The following is a 15,125-nucleotide window of genomic DNA, read 5'->3' as shown; positions in this document are numbered from 1 at the left end:
TCTTGTTGGGAGAGGACAAACTGTGGCTTGCTTCACCTTTTAACATCCCAAAGTGGCTGGTTGTACATTGCATTGCATATTTGGGGAAGCTGCTTCTTCCACAGTAGTGTGGGTGGCTGATACAAAGCAGGGAGATGGTGGAATTATACTGCAAAGAACGGTGGACAGAAGGAAGTGCTAAGTGGTAACCCACTACCGGTTCTCGTATTCAAATGGGCTTTTCACAAATGAGTTTCTGCCTGAAGTTAGAACCCTGAAGAGTATACATTCATTGTGTTCTTTATAATAGGACTGAAATTGTAATTTTCAGGCGTCTGTTTCCTTCTCCCAACAATGAGACAAAAGCTCAAGTCAAAAATCTGATGCAGAAACATCACTGATAACCTACAAAAGTTCACAAACTTCCAGACGTCAGTGTGTACTGATGAGACAAATATTCCCTTTGTTAACCACACATTTATTTACCAGTGAGGGTGACAGAAAGTTTCTTGCTGTTATCCAAGGAGTAGCATCTCAAAAAAGTCTCTAGAAATTGTGGAATGAAGCATGCACAAGGGAAATCTAAAAGTTGCAGATATGATAGAATTTGTCTCTTTCTGACAGTAACAAACTGAGGCCCCAGTCCAGCCCTTACTCATATGAGTGATCCTACTGACGATTTATCCATGCAAAGAAGTGTTGCAGGATTAGATCTTGAGATTTAACTTAGTATATGTGTGGATGATGATGATAATAATCCATTTTTTTTCTTTCAGCTTTTCTGGAAGGAAGCCCACAGCAGAATGTGAAAATATTTTGCATTCATGAATTGTGTATTTATAAATGCCTAGGATAAAAACAAAAAAGAGAGTTGTGTGACATAGTCACCTGGTTTGCCTAGAAGTTAATAGCATATAGGGCAATATATATGCAAAAATATTTTGTACCAAATAAAAAGACAAAATAGCTTTAAGGAAACTGATTAATTCCGGTCACAACTCAGACTTGCTTTAGTAAGCAAGAAGATAAATTGTCAGGAACTTCTGCTTGGTTTTGATCTAATCAGCTGAACTCCTGAAATGTTCTTGCATAAAAAGAATTACATCTGCATTCAAAATATATATCTATGGACAATTAAAAAAGAAGGAATCTAATATGATCATTTGGTATAAAGACTTCAGTAGTATGAAGTTGGAATGGCCACATTATTCCAAGCAGATAACTGAACAGATTACCAAGGGAGAGAAAAGTAATAAATAATTACTTATGGAAAAATCAAAAATGATTTTTCCCCAATACCAAATTCTAAGGTCCAGTTTTTGAATACCTACCTGAGGTGGAAGTTACTATACCAATGCAAAGCTGGAAATCTTCCTGTTCTAATGGTGTAAAATCTCCTGCTTCTAGCCCAGATACCTGGGGTATCAGACCTTGAACCCAATAATTGATCCAGGATTTAAATATTAACCATCCTGATCCTCAACCAAGGATAATTTAAGGGGTAGGGAATTCCACCCACATACAGGGAGCAGAAGGGAATCGCCCCTTTTTTAAGGTGGCTGTTTAAAGCTATTCAAATCTTTGTCATATTATACTAGATCGCAGCAGAGATGGGTTAGTAGGCAGACTACAAATGAGCTTATCAAAGATGTATGATATATGGAATTTATCCCATGGCTGTCATCACCATGTGTTTTGTGTTAGTCCCACCTGCAGAGGAACTAACCCAACAAATTAAGGAGTAAAAAATGTGGATCATTCAAAATCTAACCGTCTCAAAGTTGGTATTTATTAAGCAAACCTGGGCTGTAATTGCATGATAATATTCCATGGAGCAGTTCATCAGAATGGTCAGAATTTGGATTCAAAAGGATGCAATGGCATGGACACAAATGATTCAGATATACTAATTCAGATGAATGGATCAGGAAATGCTCTTAAATGTGGGGTGCATAATTACAGATTCCATGAGAACAACGATGTGGTATCCTTATGGGATGTAGCCTTTATTTTATCCACTTTAAACAAAATCCCAACTTTTCATTTCTCTGTTTCCTAATTTCTTTCAGCACGTTGATGCAAACTAGGATTTCATTCTATCATCGTGAATTTCCGAAGGACTCCTTTCAAGCTACACTGCTGCTACTTTGGCGATTTTTCTGCACCAGCAGTTCCGCCTTTTATTAACAGAGATGGATTTTCTTCATCTTTGGCATGTGGCCTTCCAGAGTGTATCCTCTGCATCATCACCCAGTAGCGTGTGAAATATCAACAGCACAAAATGTGAAGACTTCAACTTGCAAGGTATCAGAAATAACAACAGCTTCTGGATCATCAGCATGAAAAAAACTCTGTGAAGAAATTTCTATAGTCTGTGAAGCCAACATGGACCTGTTAGCTACAGGGATAGAAGCTCCTTCTTTAAAAGAATTTGGTCTCAATCAAGACTGCAGGTATAGCTAGGTCCCAATCCTCCAAAGACTTGTGCGCTCTGCTTAATTTTACCTACTGTAAGTTGCCCAAGTGATTTCAGTGCAGCTACTCACAGTGCATGAAGTTAAGTATGTGTGTCAGTCTTTGCAGGTTTGGGGCCATAGAGGGATTTCCTAACTGACCCTATAGTGATATCCACTGAAAAGCAGCAGAGTGTGGCTGGCTGTGTTGTTTTCACAAGACATCAGGAATAACACTGCAAATGTGAACTTGACTAAGTGCCATGCAAAACGTTAAATGACATGGTAAAACTCCCATTGATTTCATGGGAGCAGATATAGGCCTATACTGAGCACTGCTGCGAATCCCATTCTTAAAATACAGTGTGCAATTCTACTGTCCTTGTTATAGGAAAGGCTTAGTTGCTAAGACTGAAAAAGTGCAGTGGGAAGTAACCAAAATGATGCAGGGGATGGATTGTAAGAAAAGATGAGCGAGATTTCACCTCTGCTGGTCAGCAGAAGAAAAGGAACGTCCTAGAGCTCTGTAAGACGTGTGTACTGGAGATATGTGAAACGACCTACGATATTTAATTAATAAATAAGCAGCAATTGGGCACAGAAGTAATTTAGGCAGCATGTCTTTACAGGGCATTCTTTCATAGCATGAGGATCTTTTTTATTTGCATAATAAACATCCAGTACTAGTGGGATATGCAGAAAACTGCAAACAAAGCAATAAATCAGAGTACGTAAATCCATTCAAGTGTGGTTGGGGAAAGGGAAAAATGTGTTGTGTCAGAGCTACAAACTATATATCTGTGCTCCAGCAGTGAGATTTCGTGGTTTTGTTAGGTATCTTTGGATCTATAAGAAAGCCCTGGTAATTATTTACTTGACAGTGTTCCTTTGTACAAAGTCAAATATTCAATCAACCCGCTCCCCCCCCCCCCAATAAAATAAAAATTCAGAGGGTGAGCTGAAACAAAGTATATTAATCAAAATTCAGAGCTTTGCACAGCTCTAAGAATCCTGAAATCTTTTTCTAGCCTTGCCTCTGACTCACTGTGAAAACTTGGGCAAGTAACTTTGGGCCAGATTTTTAATGGTATTTAGGCTCTCAACTCCCATTGATTTCACTGGGAGCTGGGCACCTAACTACCTTTAACAATCTTGCCCTTCACCTCGTTGCTTGTCTTACTGCATCTGTGAAATGGGTATAATAATAATAATTTTCTCAAAGGAATGTCATGAAGCTTAATTTATGTTTGTAAGCAGCTTTGAAATTTATCCATGATAGATACTTCACATGCCCTGTTGTTGTTGTTCCATTGTCTTTTAGTTTATTCCTCACCTTGAAATGTGCTGATTTATGAAAGCCATGCCTAATTGGAGGTGAGCGAATTAGCATATAATACATGAGGAAGGGAAATGCTCCTCTCATAACTGCAGAGGAAATGAATCCCATTGGAGAGGAGCCGTAATGTGATTTAAATGTTTTGCAGGATTCCCAAGAGACCACCTCGCAGATGTCAAACATGAGTCCCTTTCCTAAGCCAGAGTTGCCGTACTGCTAGTTTACTCAGCATGAGTAAGAAAGGGAGAAGATTTGTGTTACCGCTTGTATGCTTCTGCACTGGTGTGATAAAAGTAAACATCCCCATTTCCTGGCTGAGGGAGAGTAGAGGAGAGTCAACATTTCTTGAATGGTCTAGCCCCTATAAATATTTTAATGCCCTTCTAACATACATGTCTCTCCTGTTTGATTTCAATGGCTTAAGGGCATAAAGATTTCCAGTCTTACTTTAAAATTGGAGTGAAAATGTAATATCCTTTTAAGATAAAAGGAAGACTCTAAAGCACTGTGTGTTTTGTAAAGCTCAGGAAAGTTTCATTAAGCAATAAATGCTGGTAGTTCTGCAGTCATTTGAAGGGTATAAACACTAAAAAGAAGAAGAATTGCAGATGGTGCAAAGCATTTAGCTAAGCGTGACAGAATGATATCGGCCAAAGGAAAATGTGGGCTGAGCTAGAGAAAAAACTAAAAGCATTTGCTGCATGGTGTAATCCTGACATTGACAGGGAAAGGCTTAGCTGACCAATAGGTTTTTCCATATCTAATCTTCATGATTTCATACTTAAAATTGTAACATTACTGCTTTCAAAGGCTCTAAAGGACATTCTTGTAAGACTCTGATGATAGATCTCCACATGGAGTAGTTATGTTTTCTGGGATTTTATCATATAGGTTAACTTTCTGGATATCTTTCCAAAATGTTAAGCCACAAGACAATAATCAAAGTATTCTTCTGTGTCATGGTACACTACACCAATTGAAGCCAGTGAATCTACTCATGTGAGTAGGATGAGCAAGATCTGTCTCTCTTGGTAATCAAAAGCTGGGACTGCTGAAAAGTGTGTCCTGCATATGGAAAGTTTAAAATTACTATGAAATCAGGTGGACATGTGGGATCATAGAACTATAGAGCTGGAAGGGACCTCGAAAGGTCAGCTAGTCCAGCCCCCTGCATTGAAACAGGACCAAGTAAAGCTAGGTCGTTTTCGAGAGGCATTTGTCCAACCTGTTGTTAAAAACTTCCGAGGGTGGAGATTCCACAGCCACTATTGGAAGCCTATTCCAGAATTTAACTATCCTCATAGTTGGTTTTCCTAACCTAAATCTTCCTTGCTGCAGATTAAGCCCATCACTTCTTGTCCTACCTTCAGCAGACATGGAGAACAACTGATCACCACTCTCTTTATAACAGCCCTGAACATATTGGAAGACTGTTACCAGGTCCCTCCTGCGTCTTCTTTTTTCGTAACTAAACATGCCCAGTGTTTTTTTTTTAACCTTCCCTAAATAGGTCAGGTTTTTAAAACGTTTTTTCCTTTTTGTTGCTCTTCTCTGGACTCTCTTCAATTTGTCCACCTCTCTCCTAAAGCGTGGCATCCAGCTGAGGCCTCATGAATACACAGCAGAAGATCCACAGATCATCTTGTGAAAAACATGCCCTTGATATAGCAGGCTGGAAGCCATCCAGACTGCAATGACTGCTGAAGTTGCTTATCCTCTCCTAGATCAAACATTTCATGCAGGGGATATGGAATACGACATAGCACTCATCAATTCCTTTCCAACCCGAGAGCATGAAAAGACCTCCGAAGTGGTGGGATGGGGGAATGTGGCTTTCTTGAAGCAACATACTCCAGTTATAGGTTAAAAACTTTTCTTCCTTTGGGAATTATCTCTGCTGTCCTCTTTTCTTAGGAGATCATTTAGCAGAAACCACCCCACAGAGGGCTAAGCAGCATTAAATGAAGACAGCAAATTGCTCTCCTGAACTGGGCATCCAGTCTGCCTTCTGAATAGTGCAGAGTAATACTAATAGAGTTTAACTGGTGACTCAGTACCCTTTCTTTCTGTATTATCAGAGAGAGCAAATAGGAGCACCTGGCTTACCTTCTCTGTGCCATTCTTTCTCTATCACTTCTATCTTGGCTCTTCTTATTCATCTCTCCTCAAAACTAAGCATACTAATTGTTTTAGGTCTGTCCTCATATGGAAGGCTCTATGTACCTCAGAGTGTTTTCATTGCCTGTCACTGAACCCTTTCCATTTTTTCTGTATCTTTTAGAGCACCAGCCACAGAGTTCATGAAGAGTGTGTACCGTCCCTTCATAACGGGGTTATAATACCTTCACAGTCATTCTCTGTCACTTTCCTATGCTCATATTACATTGTTTGCTTTCTTGCCGCATACTGATCATTTATAGAAAGGTTGATATCTTTTAAGGTGTGCATGTCTCACTAATAAATATATTTTATCAGTTTTATGGTATTTCTGATCTTTTGATCAGTCCATGTGCCAAACCAAAGAGATAAAAGACTCCAAAGGCAAATGAAAGAGTCTTTATCAAGCTGGCACAGCAAACTGAGCGAATGCTTTATAACCTAAATATTATCCTGCCACAAGTTGCAATCAGATTCCAAGTAGTGTAAAATTGAAATCCTTTTGCTGTCAAATCGCTAAAACACATATTTTTTGCACAGTCCTTCTAAAACGTTCCACAAATTTAAATTAAAATGAAATGCAAGTTGGAAACACCCATATCTAACGAAGTCTGCTCCCAGTTAACCACATATACAAGCCCCATTCATTTCAAGGGGACGTGCGTATGTGTTTAGCTGGGAGCAGAGTTTGGTGCAGGATTCCTGTGCAAATACTACAGCCCCATTAGACAAGTGTTAGCTGTTCTAATGGTCAAGGTGATCATGGATAGAGAATGTTGCTAATTCAGATCGCATGAACCCCAAAAGGAGTTAGAGCCTTTTGGACTGTAAACTCCTTGGGACAGAAGCTATTTACTGTGCGCTTGTACAGCATCTAGCAGAATGATTCCCCATCCTGATTGGTGTTTAGGAGCCACTAGAGTCTAAATGTGAACTGATAATAAAGGTATCCCGAATTGCGCCTTGCTTTTCTTGACCAATTAAGTAGCCTTTTCTGATGGTTCTTTTTAGAGAGCTCTGTTTTGCCATGCCAGCTGTGGCCTTTTCCTTGGGAAATGGCTTGGGGGAGATGCCATTACGGCTTTTGCTGTAGAAAGCTGTTGTGAATCAATCTGTAATTGAATGGATGGGGGGAAAAACATGTTGGCCAATGACAAGGACAATTTCTATTACAACACTCACACGTGGGCTGGGAAGCACGTTAAGAAGCAGTCACCAAGTCTTGCTTTCAGTTTAGACCTACAGCTGCCCTTTTGGCTAAAGGCTGCAACCTCCTTTGCTTCCCCATTGGCAGCTACCACCAGCTTCCTGTAGAGTGTAATCGCTGTGTGCCAGGCTCTGCTGACGCCTAGAAGGCATGGCCCAACGTAGGGTACAGTGCGGAGCTGCACCATTGCCTCGGGGCTCTGGCAGGTACTTTGCCTGATGCCAAATTTTTGAGGGTCACCCCCCCACCCCATTACCCCTTCCTAGCCCCTCCCTTCCCCCCAGAGCCAGGGCTGGGAGAGGGGCTGAGGCTGGGGCCACAGCTGGGCGTGGGACCAGGGCCAGGAGCTGCACCTAGGCTGGGGACAGGGCTAGGAGCTGGGGTTGTGGCTGCCCCCCCCCCCCCCCAGGCAGAAACATTGCCTCCTCGACCTCCCTGGAGCCCAGGGAGAGAGCGTCATGCTGGCACAGAGCGCATTCTCTTTCCCCTGCTGCCAACTCTGGACACAACCAGGGGTGGCCATGGCCAGCAGTGAGTGCCAGACAGTGCCATAAGGGGCAAGCTTCACTGCTGGGATTTCCAGTGTGGCTGGCTGCTCCACTGACTAGCTTGTCTCTCCCTGCTTCCTGCACATAGGCCATCCGTACTGTAGCCCTCTGTTTGCGATCCACAGTCCTGGTCGTCCTGATGAATTTTTAGCCCCCAGTGCTTTGAATAGGACCTACGGTTTATTGTTCTTCCCTAATAAAAGCTGGCTGTTGAACAGCAATCTCCTTGATCTCTTGCTTTGCATAGCCACTTGGTGAGGGGGGCACATTAATGAGCCAGGTTAAAAATCCTGGTGCCACAATCAACCATGCCTTCTCTGGGCAGAGCCAGGTGGGAGGCAGCATGAGTGTCTTATTCAGCTGCACGACTTATGGAGGCTGTGCCCTTATTTATCCCACGATGACCTTGCAACAAGAATACGTGCCCTGGAGACACTGAGATGTTACTATGTTCCTCCTTAATAGGGTTCCCAACAGATCTCGTCTGCAGCATACGGTTAGTACAGGCTGCAGTGTCCTGCTGGCTCACAGATTGAGAGCTAATGATCAGAACTGGTTTTTCTTCTTATATGTTATTTCTTTTAACATGGTTGCTAATTGGTGCTAAGTTTGTACCCACTTCATCTTTGTGTGTGTGTGTGGCTGCTGTGAAAGGTTACTGTTCACAGCTGTGGGCGTTTACAGCCCCACCGAGATTTAGGCACCTGGCTGCTATGTTAGGCACCTAAATACACAATTCCTCCTCCTTCCTATGTTGCCTGTGAGGCTACGGCCACCAAGGCTAAGGGTGCACAAAACTGGGTGCTACAGCTTCCCTGAAAGCCCAACAGCCCAGGGGTTAGAGCACTCACCCGAGACCCAGGTTCAAATCCCGACTCTGCCCTATTTGGAGCCACATTTCAGGTGAGTGCTCTAATCAGTGGGCTACTATATGGTATTCTGGGGTGGGTCGCTCTCAATATTGCCTGTTGAAGTGAAATATTCCTGTGGCCAGATCGAGAGGAAGAACGCCTGTTAGCACATTCTTCTGGGACAGCCAGGTTCCACTCCCTGTGAAACATCAACAGACCCCAGTTGTTGGCAGGCGGGATTGAACCTGGGACCTCTGGAGCTTCGTGCATGAGCCTCTACTGCACGATCTAAAAGCCACATGCCTCTTCAGTGAGTCTGCTACAGCCTCAGCTATCTCCAGCCGGGCGAGGTGCCACTGGAGGGGGACAGGGCGCCAACCAAGCAGGCAGGGGTTACACCTCCACATAATATTTAAATCTAATCCTAGCATCCCAACTCCGAATGGGGCAGCGTGAGGCTTTACATCTCAGTGCATGCGCTGACCAGTGGGCTAATGGGTGTCAGGTGGTAGCACCTGCTTGTCTTTCTCTTTATTTGCCAGAAAGGGCTGGCCCAGCTTAGCCACTGGAGGGTTCACAGCTCTTACGCCCGAGCCTATGTCCCTTTGAGGGGTGGAGCATAGGCCCTGACTCTTTCATCAGCATTGCCTACCGGCTAGGTTAGGTGACTCCCCGCCTGCCCCCCCTCAGTTGGCTAGTTTCTTCAGCTCCCAGCTCTCCGCGTGCACGTGTAGGGATCCTGCGAGCCTAACTCAGCTGAGGAGTCCACTGGGCCGAGGCTCGAGCCCGTTGGTGTAGGCAGTGCTACTCCCCCTCTCTGCCGTTGACCGTCTCCGAGCTCACCCGTGGGTGTCACTTTTGCTTATCCACGTGTCACAAGACGCGCAGAAAGAGCAGCTTTTGAAGACAGTGCCGCCTGCACCTGTGATTAGAGCAAGAGGGTGATTCTGGCTTAAAGAGAATCTGTTTGCTCAAACCCTCGCCCGACTCGGGGGGGATGTCTGTGGAACGGCGTGACCAGCTAGGGAAGGGACGACCTAGCTGGGGAAGGGGCGAAGCAGCACGCCTGTCCCCAGAGCCTTTTTCACAATGGCTGTTGGAGGTGTTTACGTTGCTGTTAGCGCTAGGGAAAGCCGGCCGTGCTGCGGTTCGTGCTGAGCAGGGCTGCAGCTGGGGGTTAGTCTGCACAAAAACGAGGTCGCTCCACCACTCTCTGTCACAACTGACAACATCATGGGAGGGCTGGGGGCCGTGTTGCTTTTACACTTTCCTGGTCCTGTGCTCATCCTTGCCCATGGCACAGCTTACAACAGCCTTAGAAAAGGCTGCTCTCGGTTACCCCAGCATCCCCTTGGGCCCAGCCAGTGTATCTGGGAATCAGTGCCCCATTCATAACTCCTACGCTAGTGGGCAGGAGGGGAATTGTGTGTGGGGGGGTGGCATTGTAACAGGGGTGCTGGAAAGGGGGGAGGGCAGGGGACCACAGCCCTCCCACTTTTTACTGGTGGTAAGGACGAGCGATGTGGGGGAGGGGACAGGGCCTTGCGGGGAAGAGACAAAGCAGAAGCAGGGCCTTGTAGGAAGGGGCGGTGTGGGGGGTGGGGCCTCAAAGGCAGGAGCTCGGGAAGAAGGGGTGGCACGGGGGTGAGACCTCGGGGCAGGGTGCTGCAGGGGTGGGGGGGGCCACACCGCCACCCCCCCCCACACTGGTAGGCAGCTTCTGCCACCCCTGCGTCACTACACCCCGGGAAGTTCTCCCTGTGACGCGGTCCTCCTCTCGCCCGCTGACATCAGTGCCAGAGTCTCCCAGCAGAACAGTAGGTGGGCGGGAGGAGGATGCTTTGTTATAACACCAGCAAAATGCCCTACTTTCTCTCTGCAGTCACAACAGCAGCACAGTGAAAACCACCCAGGCAGGAGTAAATTTGCAGTGCCCAGCATGTCCTATTACAATCCCTAAGCACATGGCTGACAATTAATCTTTCAGATTGAAAATTTGAAAGCGACTCAGGCAAGCCTGTGATGGCTGCTTCGCCTGTTCCTCGGCTAATGAGAATAACTCAGAAAATAAACTTTGAGTTTTAGCTTTGTTAACACGGATGAGCACCCTCCCCCCCCCATTTCCCCCACCCAGGTGGGCACTGATGCTGCCTCGACCAAGCTTCTCCTTACAGACACCCCCTTCCCTCGCTCAGCATCGACACTGTCATAATACCAGGACCAATGATGGCACTGTGGGCTTCGGTGCTCTAATCTAGCATTTGATGTGTTTTATGGCTGCTGAGTTAAAAGCATGTTTAAAAAAAAAAATTAGCATAGCCGCTGAGCTCTAGGTGCTTTCTTATAATTATAAGCAGAGGCTCAACACTTTTACCGTTGCAAAGAAAAGGGCTAAAATTCAATCCAGTAACTGCTCCAGGAAAGCATTTGAATTGTTGCCTGATTTCGGAATTCAGGAGTAGCAGTTAGAACCACCACTACACGCTTTCCTTTGAGAGTAATAATAAGACCTTGCTTATCTAGCACTTTACAAAGGAGATCGGTAGCATTGCCCCCATTTTACAGATGGGGAAACTGAGGCACAGAGCAGTGACATGACTTGCCCAAGGTCACCCAACTGGCCAAGGCCTGAGCTGGGAATAGACCCCCCAGTCTAGTTCGCCAGCCACTACACCACGCTGCTCGTAGCCATAAGAAGGACAGCTGGGGTTGCATTTAAGGCCCTAGCCTGAGCATTGCTTCAAAACCTGCCTCTGCTGCAAATGTCTTATGTCATCTCAATAGAGTTGCTTTAGAAAGCAGTCCCATGCCTCAGTTTCCCCTCTATAAAATGGTGGCGATGATCCTTTCTTCCTCCCACTGTGTGCGTGCTTTGTCTATTTAAATTGTCAACTCTTTGGGGGCAGGGACCGTGTCTTACTCTAGGGATGTAGTGCGTCTAGCACAATGGGGGCCTGACCTCAGCTGGGACAGCTTGGGGCGACCGAAATACAAATAGTTAATCACGATGATTTATTAGGAAGAAAGACGGGCAGTAGGGGAAGAGAGTGAGAATGGGGTTATAGACAGCCTGCTCAGGGAGACCTTTTTCTGGCCACTAGCCATTGACTTTGCTCACTGACAGTGAGTGAAAGATAAATAATACCAGCGGCTGCCGGAGGAGAAATAATGCCACATTACATCAATTAGTTCCCCTCTCCCCTGTCACCGTAGCATGCTGTCCACAAGAGAGGAAGGCCTTGCTACTTGGCCTCTACATTTTATTAACGTGGATGAGTATTTATGGCGCTATGGATTATCCAGTAGTTCAACGTTCGATATCAGCCTTTTAGGTTAGGGTCCTCAGCAAAGCTTTCTCTGCTCTCACTTCTCTGGTTCAGGCCAGCAGCGTGCTAAAATGGTCGCAGTTTTCCTGCCACACCCCCACCTCTGCGCTGCACGCTCTTCAGTTACTCTCCTAGAGAAGTTTCAGAGGAGCAGCCGTATTAGTCTGTATCCACAAAAAGAAAAGGAGGACGTGTGGCACCTCAGAGACTAACCAATTTATTTGAGCATAAGCTTTCGTGAGCTACAGCTCTCTTCATCGGTATGCATCTGATGACGTGGGCTGTAGCTCACGAAAGCTTATGCTCAAATAAATTGGTTAGTCTCTGAGGTGCCACAAGTCCTCCTTTTCTTTCTCCTAGAGAAGCCTCACTTATTCAGCAGCTAGCAAATGTATCTGGGATACGGCCGATCAGTACACATCAACCTGAGTACAAATATTCAAGACAGTTTAGCCTCGGAGCATTACACACTAAAAATACAGCATCCTGCTGCTGACATACTCATTTAGGCCTTAATCCAGCCAAGCACTGAAGCATACGCTTAGCTTTAAGAATGTGGGAAGTCCCGTTGAAGTCAATGGGACTGTTCCCATTTTTAAAGTTAAGCATGTGCTTCTATGTTTGGCTGGATTAAGGCCCTAGTTTGTTCAGGACGTGGTCCACATCACTCCCATTGACTTTCATGTGTTTGGATTATGCCTTTACTGTACACATATGCTGTAAAGAAATCCCATATGCAATTCTTGATTTAAGATATGAAATGTATAGTATAACTTGCTTTAAAAAAAAAAACAACCCACTGCAATGACTTATGAAGCGTAAGTAAAACCAAGCAAAATGTGGGAATAATTGAAACGTTACATAGCTTAAAAGGATTCGGTTTGCTCCAGATTTCCCAGATCAGCCTCCCAGGATACATTCAAAGACTGAAGAGCAAATGAAACATTTCTAGCGTGGGCGTAGCTGCTGGAATCCATTTATTCATGAATGTCAAGTATCCCTCTACAGCTTGACAATGACAGGGCATTAATGTAGGTCAAAACTATCTTCTCAGTGTGGAGCAATGATGCTCTGTGGAATTACTCCACCCTCTCTGTTCCCTAAATGAGCCAATTGAGCATTGCACTGACAGGATGCCAATGCTGACCTGCTGTTCAGAGGAGAAGAGAGAGATTTTTCAAAACTCATTGGTAGGTGCTAACCAAGTGTGAAGCCAAGTGTGAAGCCTCAATGTTTTCATGAAGGTGGACATGTTTAAAAAGAACAAGAAAACTGACCAAAGTGAGATGAGAGGTAAAGCAGAACATTTATGAAAGTGCTAGTGCTGGGGGCAAATCTGAATAGAGACTGGATCAACTCTCTGTCTCTACAAGTATGCCATGTAGTTGTCACCATGTCAGTCCCAAGATATTACTGAGATGAGGTGGGTGAGGTAATATCCTTTATTGGACCAACTTCTGTTGGTGAGAGAGACAAGCTTAGAAGGTCTTAGAAGGGAGCTAGGCTAGATAAATCTTTGTTCCCAAATTGTACTAGAAGCTCAACAGAATGTGCTCCCTGATTTGCAAAATAGACCCCGTTTCGCTACAAAACTCTACAGGAAGGTCCAGATTCTTTTTAAGAGCAATCAAGACAAAATACTTCTCAAGCACTGTGTGTGGACAGGTTTCAGAGTAACAGCCGTGTTAGTCTGTATTCACAAAAAGAATACAGACTAGTCTCTAAGGTGCCACAAGTACTCCTTTTCTTTTTGTGTGTGGACAGTTTCTTTGCATGGCTATTAAGAGTTTGAAAGAGAAGTTCAATTCCTGGTCTGGAAACTACAATATTTTTCTTCTTGGGGATTTAGTCTGCCCTGGATCAATTCTTGTTCCAAACTCTGAGCGTTCATTGTTGAGTCAGACAATACCATCTGGTGGCAGGCAGCCAAGCAAGAAGATGTTCTTGGTCGTCTTCAACATTTTCCCAATTTTAAGATCTAGGAGAAGGGGATACGACAGGCAAATGATTGCAGCTGCATGCATGGCCACTGCCTCAGTACAGGGGAAGAAAGGTAACAGAGGCTCCACTGGGATAGTGCTTGGGGTCTGCTACAGCTCCCCAGGGTCCGATGTGGATTTGGATCGAGACCTCTTTAATATTTTTAATGAAACAGATACAACTGGGAATTGTGTGATTATGGGACACTGTCATATCCGAAGTATAGATGGGAGGACAAGTGCTACTAATAACGATAGGGCCCAGGTATTCCTGCATGTGATGGTGGACAGATTTCTTCACCAAATAGTCATCAAACCAACAAGAAGGGAGGCCATTTTAGAGTTAGTATTGGTAACTAGCAAGGACCTCATAGAAGAACTGATTGTAGAGGTCAGCCATGGTTCAAGTGATCATGAGCTAACTCAGTTTAAACTAAATGGAACAATAAACAAAAAATAGGTCTGCAACTAGGGTCCTTGATTTTAAAAGAGCAAACTTGAAAAAATTAAGGGAATTAGTTAGGGAAGTGGACTGGACCTAAGAACTCAGGGATCTGAATGTGGAGGAGGCTGGGAATTACTCGAAGTCACAGTTGCAGAAGCTATCTGAAACCTGCATCCCAAGCAAGGGGGAAAAAATTCATATGGAAGGGTTGCAGACCAAGATGGATGAACAAGGATTTTTAATAAATCCATAAAGTTGTGCGTCATACCCTGTGACTGGATAATTGTCAATATAGTGCCTATTTTTAAGAAAGGGGAACAAGCGATCTGGGAAACTACAGGCCTGTTTCCTAGTTTGACCTCAATTGTATGCAAGGTCTTAGAACAAATTTTGAAAGAGAAAGTAGTTAAGGACATAGAGGTGAACAGTAATTGGGAATAAATACACCATGGTTTTAGAAAAAGTAGATCATGCCAGACCAACCTGATCTCCTTCTTTGAAACAATAACCTAACTTGTTTCAAAACTGAGCTTGATGAGTTTATGGAGGGGATGGTATGTTGAGACTGCCTACAATTGCATGTAACCAGTCTGCGACTACTACTTGCATAGATCTCCCACAGCCGAAGATAGAACATTAGATGGAGAGGGCTCTGAGTTATTACAGTGAATTCTTTCCCAGGTGTCTGGCTGGTTGGTGTTGCCAACATGCTCAGGGTGTAACTGATCACCATATCTGGGGTCAGGAAGGAATTTTCCCAAAGGTCAGATTGCACTCCTTCCCCTGCAGCATGGGGCATGGGTCGCTTGCAGAGGAAATGGTGGATTCTCTGTAACTTGAAGAC

At 44.5% G+C, this 15,125-nt stretch overlaps 1 protein-coding gene and 1 long non-coding RNA gene across 9 annotated transcripts in view; one reads left to right on the top strand and one right to left on the bottom strand.

Moving 5' to 3' along the window:
- The window catches only part of LOC142073248 (uncharacterized), a 218,264-nt gene extending 211,359 nt beyond the window's left edge, over positions 1-6,905 (top strand). Inside the window, exon 5 of the long non-coding RNA XR_012670033.1 lies at positions 2,049-6,905. This is a non-coding gene — a long non-coding RNA (uncharacterized LOC142073248). The remainder of the gene's footprint in view (positions 1-2,048) is intronic.
- FGF13 (fibroblast growth factor 13) overlaps positions 1-15,125 on the bottom strand; it is a 347,500-nt gene that overhangs the window by 9,060 nt on the left and 323,315 nt on the right. The gene's annotated exons all lie outside the window — the stretch shown is intronic.

The sequence above is a fragment of the Caretta caretta genome, chromosome 9 (genome assembly GCF_965140235.1).
Source record: "Caretta caretta isolate rCarCar2 chromosome 9, rCarCar1.hap1, whole genome shotgun sequence".
NCBI lineage: Eukaryota > Metazoa > Chordata > Testudines > Cheloniidae > Caretta > Caretta caretta.
Note: the sequence above shows the minus strand (reverse complement) of the source record. Positions and strands in the feature narration are given on the sequence as shown.